The following is a 15219-nucleotide window of genomic DNA, read 5'->3' on the forward strand; positions in this document are numbered from 1 at the left end:
AACTTGTCCTTGAGCAATGCCATCACACGCTTCTACTCCACAAGCTAATCCAAACTAATACAAGGGTCCCAAATGTGCCACTAAGATACTCCATATCATTGTACCATCCCAACATGAACGAATCCCATGATACTGGGGTCCCACACCATTCTGAACAATTTCAAGCGTTCCTCACTCCACTCACTTTCCAACAAGGCATAGACACCAAAGGCCCTATGCATACTGCTAGTAAGTATAACATCACGATAATGCAAATTCCCAATCAACTCCTTCAGAAGATGCCCTATTGGTAAATCTATCCCGTGCCTCAAGAATAAACTCTTGAAGGTACAATCTAACTCTTGCTATTGAGGGTCCTCATCCACATGAATTAACCACAACCTCCTCTTGATGATCACATTGCCATGATAGTGAGGCACTCCATGATATCAATGGATCACTGAGAAGTGAAACGCTCTTTGCAAAACTGAAGTCCAATGGAAGATATGAGTGGTCTCCCCTAGCAAAATCCAGCTCATCCCTAAGGGTAGTTGAATTCACAAGTCCTGTAATGCCATGGTTCCATGCTAATCTCAAAAATAAATTACCATGCTGACAATGCACCATTGGTCATAGCTAACTACCCATCGTGCTCATACTGAATCCTCCTCTCTTATAAATCTCAGACACAATATTGATAATGATCAAAGTTATTCCCATCTTTCAAAGGAAACTCAACAGTGCTAGAATCTACCAATCCATGGGTAGTCTCAATCCCGAGAAAAAATAGGGAAAATTTGCCTCACAATATGGTGAAGGCCTTAGTGATCCTCCACGTGTTAACCCCAAAATCAATTATATCACCCATTGTCATAACATAGCTCATCGAGAAGTTTAGTGATCTATTAACTGACTAGATCTCTAGATTCCATAACTAAATCAAAATTTCACAACACCCCATCTTGATTGATTATTGCAGCATTATATTGATAGTTATGGAACACATCGATGCCTCTCCTCTAATTACTCTATGCAATCAATAGATGGAAACCACATATCAATAATCATCCTGGTGCATGCTAACCCACCCTACTCCTACCAAATCACACATATAAATACGTTGTCTCGTCTCCTGATGAAGCAACCTAATACTACCTGTAGTCTAAACACCTTCATGTGAGATAGTTTATTGTATGTTGTACCTCATGATCTTGTTGAAAGTGTATCATGCAGCTCCATCAAGATCATCTCCCTAAGTGTGAACTCAGGGGTAGAACATATGCTAACTTTGTAGTAGAAGGGATAATCTCAGCCCCAAAAGTAGAAGGAAATTCAACCTCTTCACACTAATAAATTTGGCCACAACAATACTCCAATAAATGCAATATTATTTCGATTTCCGGAGATAAATATCATAGATGAAGAAACTTGTCCCATAAGGAAATAATCTCCAACAGATGCAATAGGAACTCGACCTCTAAAATAGACAAGTTAAACCTATCAAATAACTTAACTCGATCTCCAAAAATAATCTTCAACTTTTGAAAATGACTTCATCAACGATCCAATCTCCATCTCTGGAAATAATAACCAATTTTTCCCATTTAAGAATATCCTCCAATAACCTGCAATTGAAGAAAAAATGGAAAACTTGTATGATTTTCCCACAAGCCAACTAGGGTGGCACTCAAAGTCCACCAAAATCATCTAAGAACCAACTAGGATGGCAATGGATGTCCACTGAAACTAGTTAGAGAGCTTCGTCTGAAACCCTCAATCTAGACTCACTTAAGCCCCAATCAACCATCAAGAAATAATTATAAACCACAATGATTGAGAATTTTCCTCTATCATTTTATAATATTTTTTTGGATCTTCTAAAATCTTTTGGAAAGCTCTTTTATTATTTTATTAATAAGCCACTTAGTGCATTTTTCCTCTTTTTTTCCAAGTGACATTTGCCCCATTTTATTTACCCATTAGATAAAACTATTCTTCTCCTTTTATTTAATAAGTGACTTTTTATTACTAATTAAAGTCACTTCTATCTCCAGGAAATGCTTAAACTGCCACCATGATCACACCGAACTCCCCAAGCCCCTTTTAAGCATCCTTTCTTGTATATCTTTTCATTCTAATTCCAACGAGCTATTGTAATAAGGTGTTTCTCCAAATAATCAACTTGAAACAACACCTTAAGTGTAATTAATTAAAATATGCCTATTAATAACTTTACTTTACGAAATTCATCGAAATGTAGCAAAGCCAATATTGAACTGATCACGATGATGAAAAATGGCAAGCGATCCCAGTCAGGCCCCATAAAACTCATCAAAACCATCTGGGCCCACCAATAATGTGATCCTGCTCATGTGACTTGGCTAACATAAGCTCTGGAAATCACATCACAATATAAGTAAAAAATTGGGGACATTACAGTGGTGTTGCAGATACACTCAACTATTTCTTGGTGGAGCCATGACAGGTTCATTGGGTTACAACGAAGCATGTGCTGAGATAACTGTGAGGGACAATAGACTTTGGACTAAGATATGTCAAAGTTGGAGGAGTGGAGTTGCAGGGGTACACAAATTCTAATTGGGTAGGGAGTGTGGTGGAAATAAATTCCACATCTGGATGTTGTTTCAGTGTGGGATTAGCCATGATCTCATGGTTCAGTGGGAACCAACAACCAATGGCACTCAATTCAACAAAGAAAGAGTACATGACAGGAGCGAGACATGAGGCAGTTTGGGCTTCGCAAGATTCTTGCAAGATTATTTGATCTGTAGAAGGGGCCAATAGTGATACACTGTGATAATTCGAGTTACATTAAACTCTCTGAGAATATTGTGTTTCATGATTGGTCCAAGCATATCGGTATTAGATATCATTTCATTAGATATAGGGTTGAGAGGTGTGTTGTGAGATTGCAATACATTTCTACAAGAGGAGCAGGTGGCAGATGTTCTCACAAAGTCTCTAGTGAAGGGAAAGTTTGTGATATACAGGGATAAGCTGTGGGTGGTAGAGAATCCCTTCCTCGATAAGAGGGAGTGTTTATGTGAGTAGCATCGAAAGGTATTCTACAATTGATTGGTATCTTAGCATGTGGACGACATTATTTGCCTCTTTTAGTGATTTATGTCTTCTTTCCTAAGTTTAACTTAGGAAAAGTACAAGAATGAAATTCAATTAATTATTGTGGACTATTGGGTTATTTTCTAAGGAAAAATAATTTAATTATTTAAGTGACTTATAAATAATCTCAACCATTGATCTTCAAGATGTTTCTATAAGTGGAATATTCAAGATGTTTCTAGAAGGAAGATTCAAGATGTTTCTAGAGGGGAGATTGTGGTTAAAGATTTGGAATCAATGAAGATTATAAATGGAGGCTACAAATAGAGGTAAATACACAATGAAGAGCACAAGTGTGTGAGTGAGTCATCATGAGAGAGAGCGATTATCTCTACAATGTGAGTGGCTCAGTAACCAATGCACAAAGGAGGAGAAGTGCAAGTGGGTTTGAGTGAATCCGGGAGGTCCGAGTTAGAGAAGATTACAGGGTCGACTTGTCACAGGGAGATTAAGTTTATCTGAAGGAGGCTAGTTTGCTAGAGTGATGGGGTTTTTCCAGTGTGCATTAGTGACAAGGTGCAGATCGAGTGGTTGGAGGGTGCATATCTAATTGCTAGAGGTCAATTTCTTTAGAGTGATTTCATCTGGGGATAAATTTCCATGAGGTTGATTTATGTAAGAAGACTTCATTCTGAGGGAGTCGAGTTGCAAGTTCCATATTGTATTTTTCCATGCAACTTTGTGGATCGAAAAACCTATATTTTCCAGATGATGAAATGACAGAGAATTATTTGTGGTTAATTAATTTTTTCCATGTGTAATTGATCTCTAGTTTTTTTTTTCCACTGCATATTTTTAATTCTAAAAGTTAAAAATACCAGTGATTTTATTTTTTGGTGATTTAATTATTATTTGGGTAAATAAATAACAAACTGGGGATAAATTAAATTGTCGTGAAAAAATAAATCTAGCTGGTATTAGAACTTTAACACATCCCACTCTAAATGAAAAGTATGCTTTAACCATTATGATACATAAACTATAGCATGTTCTCAACTAGTGTATAATATTCATTTACCATTGTAACTAGATGGCAATTTTTAGATTTTCAAGCTAATTTCAAGGAAGATGACAAGTTGATCGTGATGTGGAGTTGAAACATTCAAATTATGAGCATGTAGACCCATTTTTCAACATGTAGTTAGACCTACTCTACATCATCACATCCATAAAATGATCATTTATGAGATAATTTTTTGTTCACAATTATCCTTTTTGTTTAAAGCATGACACATCATGACTTTAGTCTTTCAGATTTATAAGTTAATCTAATGATTTCAATCCTAATGTTTTAATGCTTGAATGGTTTTGATTTTTTACTATGAATATGTTTTTTTAAATAAAAAAAATATTAATTTATTTTTTTGTACATAGTGTTTCCCCATCGTATCTGGATCCTAGCTTTTCAAACTTCTAGTGGATCCATATCCGAATTCAAATCTAGATCTATATGTGTTTCCATTTCCTGGTAACTTAGCACGTCATAGTTGTTATTTAGCTTAGTTTCTGAAACAATACCTCATTGAGTTTCCAATTTTTGGTGCCAATCAACTGCAGAATACTTTGGATCAAATTCACCGACAACATTCAAACTAAGGAAATGTATGTTTCCCCCTAAATCCAAAACATTGTGGACATTGAAAGCACCGTGAGCCTGTCATGTGTTCCCTTGTGATCCGAGCCAATGAATAGATTCATAATCTTCGTCATCAATGCTAGATATCACTCTTTTTTCCTGGTCAATTTTTTTGGGTTTTCTCATAAAATTTAGCAGTCGAAATGAAGTCAACCATTTTGAAATAAATGCCCAACGAAATAAAATAGAGCCTTTTTAAACTATAACAACAACTATCATTTCCACGAAACATATTATTTGCCAATATGGCAAGGATTTTGGGGAAAATTGATCTACTAAAGAAGATAAATGTTTTATTTCCCATTTTAATTATTGACATTTGGAGTTCTAGTGATCCCATGTACTTTGTTGTTGACATTGTTGAAGGGAAAACTTGTACATATTTCATCCTTTTTTTGCAAGATTTAACAAACGGTTTGGATTATACTATTTTGACATAGTTTATCTACAAGATCTTTGATAAAACAACTTTAGATCATGAGGAAGTAAGAGGAGTGCAAGGATGCACTATCTCATCTCCATTGTCGACATAGTGCTGGATAGAAAGGAGAGCATACAGAATGGTAAAAAAACAAACATACCCTCATTTTCAATAGTTTATGAAAAGGATTCTATGAAGGAGAGGATGATAATGCACCCACCAATCCCACCTTACAAAAGGAGCTAGGCATTTGGGAAAACAAAGATAGAAAAGCATGTGCCCTTATTGTTGCTTTTGTAAGTGCAGAAGGGGTATTCATATAGTTTCAATCACATATTCTTATGGTTCATTGAAGAAGTTGAAATATCTATATGATTGACACTCAAAATTGGAGGTTGTTAGTTGATGGTCAAACTCTTCAACCTTGAGTTGAAAGACGATGACCCCCTATCCCTAGCCTATGAAAATAGAGCCATTATGTATGATGTAGATTACATTAGAGTTAAGATGGAAATTCATCTCAAAACCTTCATCAAGGCCCTCTACCTTAGATACTTTCATTATCTTGAATCCTTGCATGCTAGTGTACAAATAAAGTACAATACCTTTGACATCCTTGTGGAAAAGTTTAGAAAATGAGAGAAAGATTTCAAGGAGAGGAAGAAAAAAACTCAATCCCGTGAAGAAGCAATATTTCTTGCTCAGAAAGGGAATAATCAATCACATTATTTGATTCGGATTTAAACAATAACACAACAAATTATAGAGATAACCATAAACACAGATGCAACGGAAATAATACTTCATTTCATTACTGTAAAATACTGCAATATGCTTACAAACAGAAATGGAAATAAACCAGCTAGTGCGATGGTAGCTTATCTCTTAGAAGAGATGTGGCGCATACATGCCCCTGAACTGTGTTACAATGAGGCTCGAAGGCCTTTCTATTTCTGAGAAACAATAGAAAACACTAAACATCCAAAAACCTAATCCTAGAAGATGAAACACCAAACTGTGGGCCTCATTTGGGTAAATTGGTACATCAACTTCTCGAGGTCGTAACTTTGGCATACGATCTCCGTTTAACGCGCAAAATATTTCTATTCGAGGAATACAACTTCGGGAAGAGAAACATGTTGGACCCATTTTGCTCCCAACTTTCCCAAAAAAACGTTGTTTAGGGCCTCAAAACGGCTCCAGAAGTTCAAGACTCGAAAAACTGCTAAAAATAGTAAATTGTGTTACAATTAAGGAAACTGAAAAGCTGAAAGGAACAATGGTGGGGGTCCAAGTGAACTTGGCTGGTGGCCACCAATATCCACCTGGATCATTCTTCCCCCTTTAGGAAGCAATGGTCCCCATTGCATTGAGTTCCTCCATGAGATGAGGAATCTTCTATTGAACTTGGTCCCTGGTGAGCCACTTGCCTTGGTGAAGGAGTTGGCCTGCTTTGACAACTCGATAAAGTTGGTTATTCTGTTGGCGAGTGTGCTTGATCTGTGTGTCCATGATCCGATTAGTTGTCGCTTTTTCCATGCAATTTGGATTTAACTCTGTGGGTGTGAGTTGTTCTGCAATGTCGGAGGTGTCTAGTAATGGTGGAAAGTATGGTCGAAGGTAGTCCACATTGAACACTGGGTGTAGGCCAAGGAATGGGGGAATGTTGAGCTCAAATGCATTGTCTCCCACAACCTTGGTAATGGTGTAAATACCATATCGGAGTGGTCTGAGTTTCCGATAGGCTTCGGTAAGTCATTCCTTTTGCAAATGAAACCAAACTTTGTCGCCACCTGAAACTTATGTGGCACCCGATGTTGATCATGTCGCTGCTTGTACTTGGCATTTAATTTCTCCAGAATGTCATGGACCTGCTAGTGAATATGTTGGATGTGCTCAATGAAGTTGTTTGCCTTACCTATTTTGGACTGGACATGAGCTGAATCTGCGTGAGTAGTTGCAAATGGTATGGCCACATTAATGGGACATAGTGGCTGGAATCTGAAGCCCACTTGAAAAGGGATGTGGCTAGTTGAGTTGTGGAGAGCTCGGTTGTAGCTATGATGAACATAGGGGAGGCTCTCGTCCCATGTGCGTGGATTCTTTGAGTTTTACATGCACAAAATGTGTATAATCATCCTGTTGACAACCTATGTCTGGCCATCAGTTTGAGGATGAAAGGCTGTGGACTTAGTGAGTTTGGTGTCCAACATCGACCAGAGATTGGACCAAAATGTACTGAGGAACCTGATGTCCCGATCTGAGATGATAGACTGTGGGATCCCAAAGTGTACCCACACTCATTCAAAGAAGAGTTTAGTAGTGGCTTATACTGTGATATTATTCTTGCAGGCCGCCATAATGGCCGTCTTTGAGAACCTGTCGACGACCACAAAAACATAGTCATTTCCATGCTTAGTGGAAAGAAGGCCTAACATGTAATCCATGGAGATGAATTCCCAAGGTTGACTAGGGGTAGATGGCGAGGTATAGAGGCCTTGCTTCTTGATGGTTGGTTTGGCAATGGCACAAGCAGTGCAGGATCTGGTGTACTTCCCGACATCCTGTCGAAGATTCAACCAATAGAAATACTTCTGCAGTACTACCACCGTTTTCTCGACCCCGAAATGCCCAACAACCCGATTGTAGTGTGCTTCCAAAATCGTCTTGGCACGCTTTCTTGAAGGAACACAAAGGTGACCCAGGTGGCATAACAGGGCATCCTGGAGGTGAAAATCTGGAACATGCTGACCCTCCAAGAGTGTTTGGTATGTGTGGCCGAATTCTGGGTTTCTTTTGTAGAGAAGTGGCCAATCAGAAATCTCATGCCCACAAGAGTTGAGCACCATGGTTAATGCCATGATCGGTGGTCGACTGAGGCAATCTGAAACATTATTGGTGCTTCCCTTCTTATACTTGATATTCAAATGGAATTGCTGCAGGTATGTGGACCACTTTTGATGGCCATCATTCTGCAATTTCCCTTGGGTCTGTATGAATTGCAAGGGTTGGTGGTATGTGTGGATCACTATTTCCTTCCCCAAAATGTAATGCTTCCATTTTCAGCAGGCCTGCACAATGGAATACATCTCTTTGTCATAAGTGGGATACTTCCGGACTGTGTCTAAAAGTGTCTCACTGTGATATGCCACTAGATGCCCGTGTTGAGTAAGGACTACCCCAATAACATAGTTAGAGGCATCTGTCTTGACCTCAAATGGTTGTTGCAAGTCTGGTAATGCGAGCACTGATGCCGAGCAGAGGCAATATTTCAACTCTGTGAATGCATTCTGTTGAGATTCAGACCAAAAGAATTTTTCTTTCTCTCCTCGCTTGGTGACTTGACTCAAGGGCTAAGTGATATGAGAAAATCCCAACACGAACCTGCGGTAGAAGTTGGCAAGACCTAGAAAGATGCGGAGCTCTATCAGAGTGGTTGGAGATGGCCAATCCTGAATGACTTGGATCTTGGCTAGATCCACATGCACCCCCTGTTCATCAATAATGTATCCTAGATACTGAACCCGGGTCATGCCAAAAGTGCATTTCTCCAAATTGGCACATAACTTGTGTTGTCGCAGTGTTTGGAGAACCTGTCGGATGTGGTGGAGGTGCTCTTCCAAACTCTGGCTGAAGATCAGGATGTCATCCAAGTATACCACTAAAAATGAGTTGGTGAATGGCTGCAAGATGTCATCCATTAGCCTCATGAAGGTTGCAGGAGCATTTGTCAATCCGAAAGGCATAACCAACCATTCGAAAAGGCCCTCCTTGGCTTTGAAGGCAGTCTTCCACACATCGAAGGGTTTGATTGGTACCTAGTGATATCCTGACTTCAAATCGATCTTGCTGAAATATTTCCCCCCCTTCAGTTGGTCCAAGAGTTCATTAATCCGTGGGATCAGGTACCTATTACGGAAAATGATCTTGTTCAGCGCCCGATAGTCAATACAGAGTCTCCAAGTCCCATCCTTCTTCTGTACCAACATGATCGGGCTCCCACAGGGTGATGAAATCGGATGGATGTGACCTTTCTGTAGCAGCTCCTAAATCTACCTCTTGATTTCACCGTTCTCTAGAATGGAGCACCGATAGATTGGTCCGTTGGGAAGCGACGCAGCTGGGGTCAGATCGATGGAGTGCTTGACCTGACAGTGTAGAGGAATCCTTGCGGGGGGGCTGAAGATGTCCTCATACTCCTCCACGACCTTTTCCATCTATAGTTGTCATATGGAGGGGCCCTGTCTGGAGGTTGTGGCCACCATCTTCTTCTTTCCTTGAGGGGGTATCATGAAGAAAATAAATTTCCTGGTTTTAGAAATGAGCTTACTGCATTGTTTTGCAGTAACCAAAGAGATGGAAGTAGGTGGCACTACCTCCTATATCCTGTACAACTTATTTCCAAAATTAACAATCATAGCACGGGGCCTTAATTCATACACAGTATGTCACTTCCACAAGTATGGTTTTCCTAATAATACATCACAAACTTCAAGAGGAGAAATGTCACACAATACCTCATCTGTGAAGGGATTGATGTTGTATGGAAGGTGACACTGCTGGCTCACACGAAGATCCCGTCCTTGGTGAAGCCACCCAATGGTGTAGGGTTGTGGATGTGCTGTGGTCGGTAAGCCCAACCACTTCACGACCTCTGCCGAAATGCGGTTCTTTTGGTTCTCGCTGTTGACAATGAACTATAGCGGGGAGCCCTTTACCCACATCTAGGAGTGTAAGAGATGCTCCTCCTCCTCCGGATCTTCGAGTTCCTCCTTCTAGATCTTTGTGGTGGCAACAATGGCATTGGGCTCTGCATCGATAATCTGCTTCCCTTTGTCATTCCCCTTGTTGGGTTCTGACTCAGAGTTAGAACATGCATATGATTCTGAAACCTTTAGCTCAACCACTAATGATTGCTTGGCTTGACACTCACTTGTGTTGTGAGTGGAGCTCTTGTGAAACTCACACCACTTTCCTGTGTCCTTTTTTGGCTTCGCGGTGCTGTTCTTTGCTTGCAGCTTTGGCGGGTTGTCTTGGGCCACCCCGCCTTGGCTTCGTCCTTTGTTCTGCGGTTTGGGGTCACCTTTCCCTTGCTTCGGATTCACAGATCCAAAGTCTCGCTTCTTTTGTTTAAAATTTTGCTCGACCTTGATAGCATATTGGTATGCCATGTTGAGCGAGGAGATGTTCAGGAATTCTATTTCTTCCTAGATTTACTCGTGGAGGAAATCACAGTATTTGAGTACCAAATGCTACTCTAAATCCTTAATACCTAAATTTGTGCAAAGGGTATGGAAAATATTGGTAAACTTTGGCACATCTTGATCCCCTCCCTGCCACAACATGGCCCACTTTATGTATTGATCCTCGTAGCTTCCAATAGGGTAGTACTGCTCCTTGATGGCATCCTGGAATGAATTCCAAGTGGGTGCAGCTGAAAATATTGAGCATGTACTTTCATCCTTCTGCTCGCAGTACGTTTCCCACCAGCCATTGACGTGGGGGGTTTCTTTGAGAAGAGCGAAAACAATCTTTCCCTCACTGGAAAAATCATGAACAGAAAAATAACCCTCTAGTAAATTTAACCATTTATCGACGACATCTGCATCTATTTGACCCTCGAATATGGGGATTTCAAAATTAACTTGTACCTTAAACGGTGTGGTGTTTCCAGAGTAGCTGTTGGAAGTCCATGCGTTGCCCTTGGATAACCACTGAAGGATATGGGAAAATTTGTCCATCATCACGTTCCTTTGTCGCTCAAGCGCTTCTTTGAGCAAGATTTTGACAGGATCTCCTGTCCCCTCGTCTTTCTTTTCATCCGCCATGGGAGGCTATCGGGATTTGCGAGGCTTGTCTTGTAAAGGTTCGACCAGTTCAAGCCCTAACTCCTTATATCCCGACCTCATTGGGGACATGCAAAGAAAAATAGAGAAAAAGCAGACCGCTCTGATACCACTGATCCGGATTTAAACAAGAACGCAACAAATTATAGCGATAACCATAAACACAGAGATGCAGTGGAAATAATACTTCATTCCATTACTGTAAAATACTAAAATATGCTTAAAAACAGAAATGGAAATAAACCAGCTAGGACGATGGTAGCTTATCTCTGAGAAGAGATGTGGTGGCTACATGCCCTTTAACTATGTTACAATGAGGCTCGAAGGCCTTTTTTATTGTTGAGAAACAATGGAAAACCCTAAACATCCAAAAACCCAACCCTAGAAGATGAAATGCAAAACTATGGGCCCCGTTTGGGTAAATTGGTACATCAACTTCCCGGGGTCGTAACTTTGGCATACGATCTCCGTTTGACATGCACAATATCTTGCTAGAAATATCTGTCTGAGCCCTAAACAACGTTTTTTGGGAAAACTACTAAAAATAGTAAATTTTGCTACAATTAAGGAATCTAAAAAGCTGAAAGGAACAATGGTGTGGTTCTAAGTGGACTTGGCGGGTGGCCACCAATATCCACCTGGATCATTATTATCCTAAAATAAGTGGCAATAGAAGAGGTTGTGGAAGAAATAATTTCAGAGGTAGGGGGTAAACACCATTAAGGAGAAAGAGCTAATATTCATTGCATTCATTGCGACAGAGATGGACATAATGTGGCAACATGTACAATCCCTAGGGAGAGAATCAAAGACAGCCGATACCAGAAAGAAGAAAAAGGTAAAACATCAGATTCAACTAAAGGTAAAGCACATGAATCTGCTCATTATATTGTTACTCATTGCAATGTTGGAGCAACTAAAAATATGTTTCACACTTCATTTGCTTCTTGGAGAGATGCATGGCTACTTGATATAGGTGCAACCTGCCATGTGACCTTTCAAAAATATTATTTTTAAGATTTCAGTGATAATGTATATGGCACAATGTATTTTGCAGACAAATCAAGTCTCAATCCCTCATGACTTGGCAACATTAGGCTTAAAATTCTTGGACTTCCTAATTTTCTTCTGCATGATGTACTCTACCTTCCAAAGTTGTGGAGAGATTTGTTGTCCCTTGTTCACATCTACTAGAAAGGCCACTTTATTCATATGTTTGATGGAAAATAAAAATAAGAAAAGCATCTGACAAGATGGTTGTCATGATTGGAGTTGTTAGTGCTTGAATTTTGCCTCATGCTGAAAAAGACAAAATCCAAGGCAACATCAAACCACTTAGCCTCGTAGCTAGCCCTACGGGGCAGGAGAGGGCTCTCTCCGGGTCTATCTCGGCAAAAGGTCTTCAAAGGGCGGAGATGAAAAATAAAGAACACTAATTTTAGGCTAGTAAACTGATTGAGAAGGTTTGATTTCAGATTTTTAGGGTTTTGGTGGAAAACAGGGGGAGAGCAATTTTGGGTGCGGGAATGGGACACAGCTTTTGCAGAGGTCTTTTTGGGGCAAGGTAGGAGATTGTCTTGATGCCTTTGATTTAAGTGAATGGATAGGAATGATCGGTGAGGAGCTAAAGAGAGCAAGAAACTTTCGAGAGTTCTCTTTAGACAGAGGAAAACATAGATATTAAGCAAACTTAAAGGCAGGGCATATAAATTATGAATCCTACCTTAACACTTCATTTACTTAATGTGCAGAAAGAAAAGTGGGAAAATGATACACATAACACACTTACAAGTACATGAGAGAAACACACCATCAACACAAATAACCACAGGAATCCCAAATAGTGCTGCAAAACCCTGGTCTTTCCTTTGCCAAAATTGCAGAGATACAAAGTGTAATACAAAAGAAGCTTATCCCTCAAGAGTCCAACCATGAAAATGACTAAGAAAATACATAATATAGGAAAGCTAACACCTTTCCTTGCCTCTAGGGGTCGAGCTCATCATCCTAAGAGCTGTTTCAACCAATTCCAAACTGAGCACTACAATCTAGGCAATCAAAACAACTTGCCTCTATAAGCTAGGAAACCAATTCATTCATTAAATTTTTGACTTTTTTATGAATGAATCTTCTAGAAGAGATAAATAAGTGCCATGAAATCATAAAATTACATCAATTACATCAAGGAGGATGAAAAATCACTCCAAAAAGTCAAAACTAGTCAAATCTGCATTTTGCTGAGCTGTAGGTGAAAAATTGAGAAAATGTCCTGATGCGTAGCGCCCCAATTCTCAACGCGTAGCGCGCCTTTGAGCCAACTTTTGAGGCACTTCCTGGCATCCAAATGAGGCAAAAGTAGGCTTGTTGGAAATATCTGGATGTCTAATTTCCAACCCAAGTGGAATTTCTCAATTTGGTGTCCATTTGCCCTCCAAAATTGTAATCTCCCAAGACTGCTTCCTGTGTGTCCAAAAAGTGGCAGAAAGTCATTTTTTGCATGTTTTTTGACCTTCTGAGGGCTCAAAACCTGATGAAATGTCTTGGAAATTGCTGAGCAAGTGTAATTTTTCATGAAAAATTCAAAAATGCTGAGTTTTTGAGAAATGGACTTGCCCATCTTCATGGTAGCGCGCGGCGCGCTACGCGTTGAGAGCAAAAACCTGTGTGTGGCACAAAAAAGTCAAAATTGACCAAAATTGCTCAAAATTTCCTGAAATTTGAGCTGGAAGTGCATCATTGAGCACCATGCTCCTTCAAGGTAGCTTCAGCCAAAATATGAAGGGGATCAGACCTTTTCCTCCGTTTTAGTACCTTGGCCAAGCGTGCTTTAAGTACCTTCATTTTTTCTTTGCATACATGCATTCGATCCCAATAGTGGTTCTTCATGTGTCGGAGCATGTCTTTGTCCCTATTTGCCTTTGCTATCAACCTCTCTAGATGTGTGTTCACCTGAATGAGCATAGAGCTTTGCTCCTTAGGTGTCAAATCACCTTGTCTCTTGCGAGCCAAGTTCCGGTCTTCTCGGATCCTGCGCAACTCATCAAGAGAGTGTTCATCCTCTAATTGCTTGTTGCGTTGCTCTAAATAAGTAATTGTCCAATTTTCCATCTCCAATCTTTGTTGCAACAAGTCATTTTCAGCCCTTAGCTGCTGGATGATCTCCTTTGACTCTAGGTTAGGAGAAATGATATCAAGGTCAACAACATCTATGTCTGGAACACCTGATGGCCCCTCATCAATCTTGGGTTGCTTGCCTCTCTCTGGTACCTGTGCTGCTGTCGAAAGCGAGTCCCCTTCCACCTGATGTGGAGATAACACTCGCTGTGCTGATGAAGAAGGCGAGACCCCTTCCACCTGATGTGGAGATAATACTCGCCGTGCAGATGCAAATAAGGCCCTGTGGCCTCTCTGATATGTGACAAATGGAGGGGAGCTGACATGCTCGGGCTCTGGAATGTCAAACTGATGTAAAGGCCCTCCCTCATCACGGACAACCTCAGGAGGTGGCTGTGACACTGTGAACAAGTCACGAGAAATGAAATCCTCCCATGGAATAGCCTGTTGTGCCAACTGATGCATGACCACAATCTTGATCAGTGCATAATGATAAATGCTCTTGTGTTGCTGTGCTGGGTTCTTTCTTTGCACCAAGGGCACCATCCTCTCTATATTTCGGCACATGAAAAATGGAATGTTCATCATTCGTACCCGTGTGAAATGCATCAACAAACGGATATGGTACGAATACAAACGTGAAAATCTGCCCTCATAAGTGAAATAGCGAATGATGATCCTCATCAAAGGTGCATACTCGTCTCTTAAGAATCTGAAGGGAAAAACACCAGTTAGGTGCCTCATATATACAGGTTTGATATATGGATCATAATGAAATCGGTCCAACTGCTGGCGCTTGTTCCACTCTTCTCCAATATTGGGTATCCCTGTTGCTTGAGCAACAATCTCGGGTGACAATGTGAAGTCCACTCCTGCAAGATTCACATGCCCATTGTGCAAATGTAGGACAAACAAGCGGGTCAATTCCTTGTGGTGTTGAATTTGGGAGATTCTTTCACAATATTCATAGCATGATAAATATCGAAAACATGACACTGCAAGTGGACAAGCTCGTAGATAAGCCAAAGAGGTGGGCTCCTCCCTGACATGCTGACCACCTTTACCTTCCCTGTGATGCCTCC

The sequence above is a fragment of the Pinus tabuliformis genome, chromosome 3_2 (genome assembly GCF_031772625.1).
Source record: "Pinus tabuliformis cultivar Carrire ecotype Pingquan chromosome 3_2, CPIR1, whole genome shotgun sequence".
Taxonomy (NCBI): Eukaryota; Viridiplantae; Streptophyta; class Pinopsida; order Pinales; family Pinaceae; genus Pinus; species Pinus tabuliformis.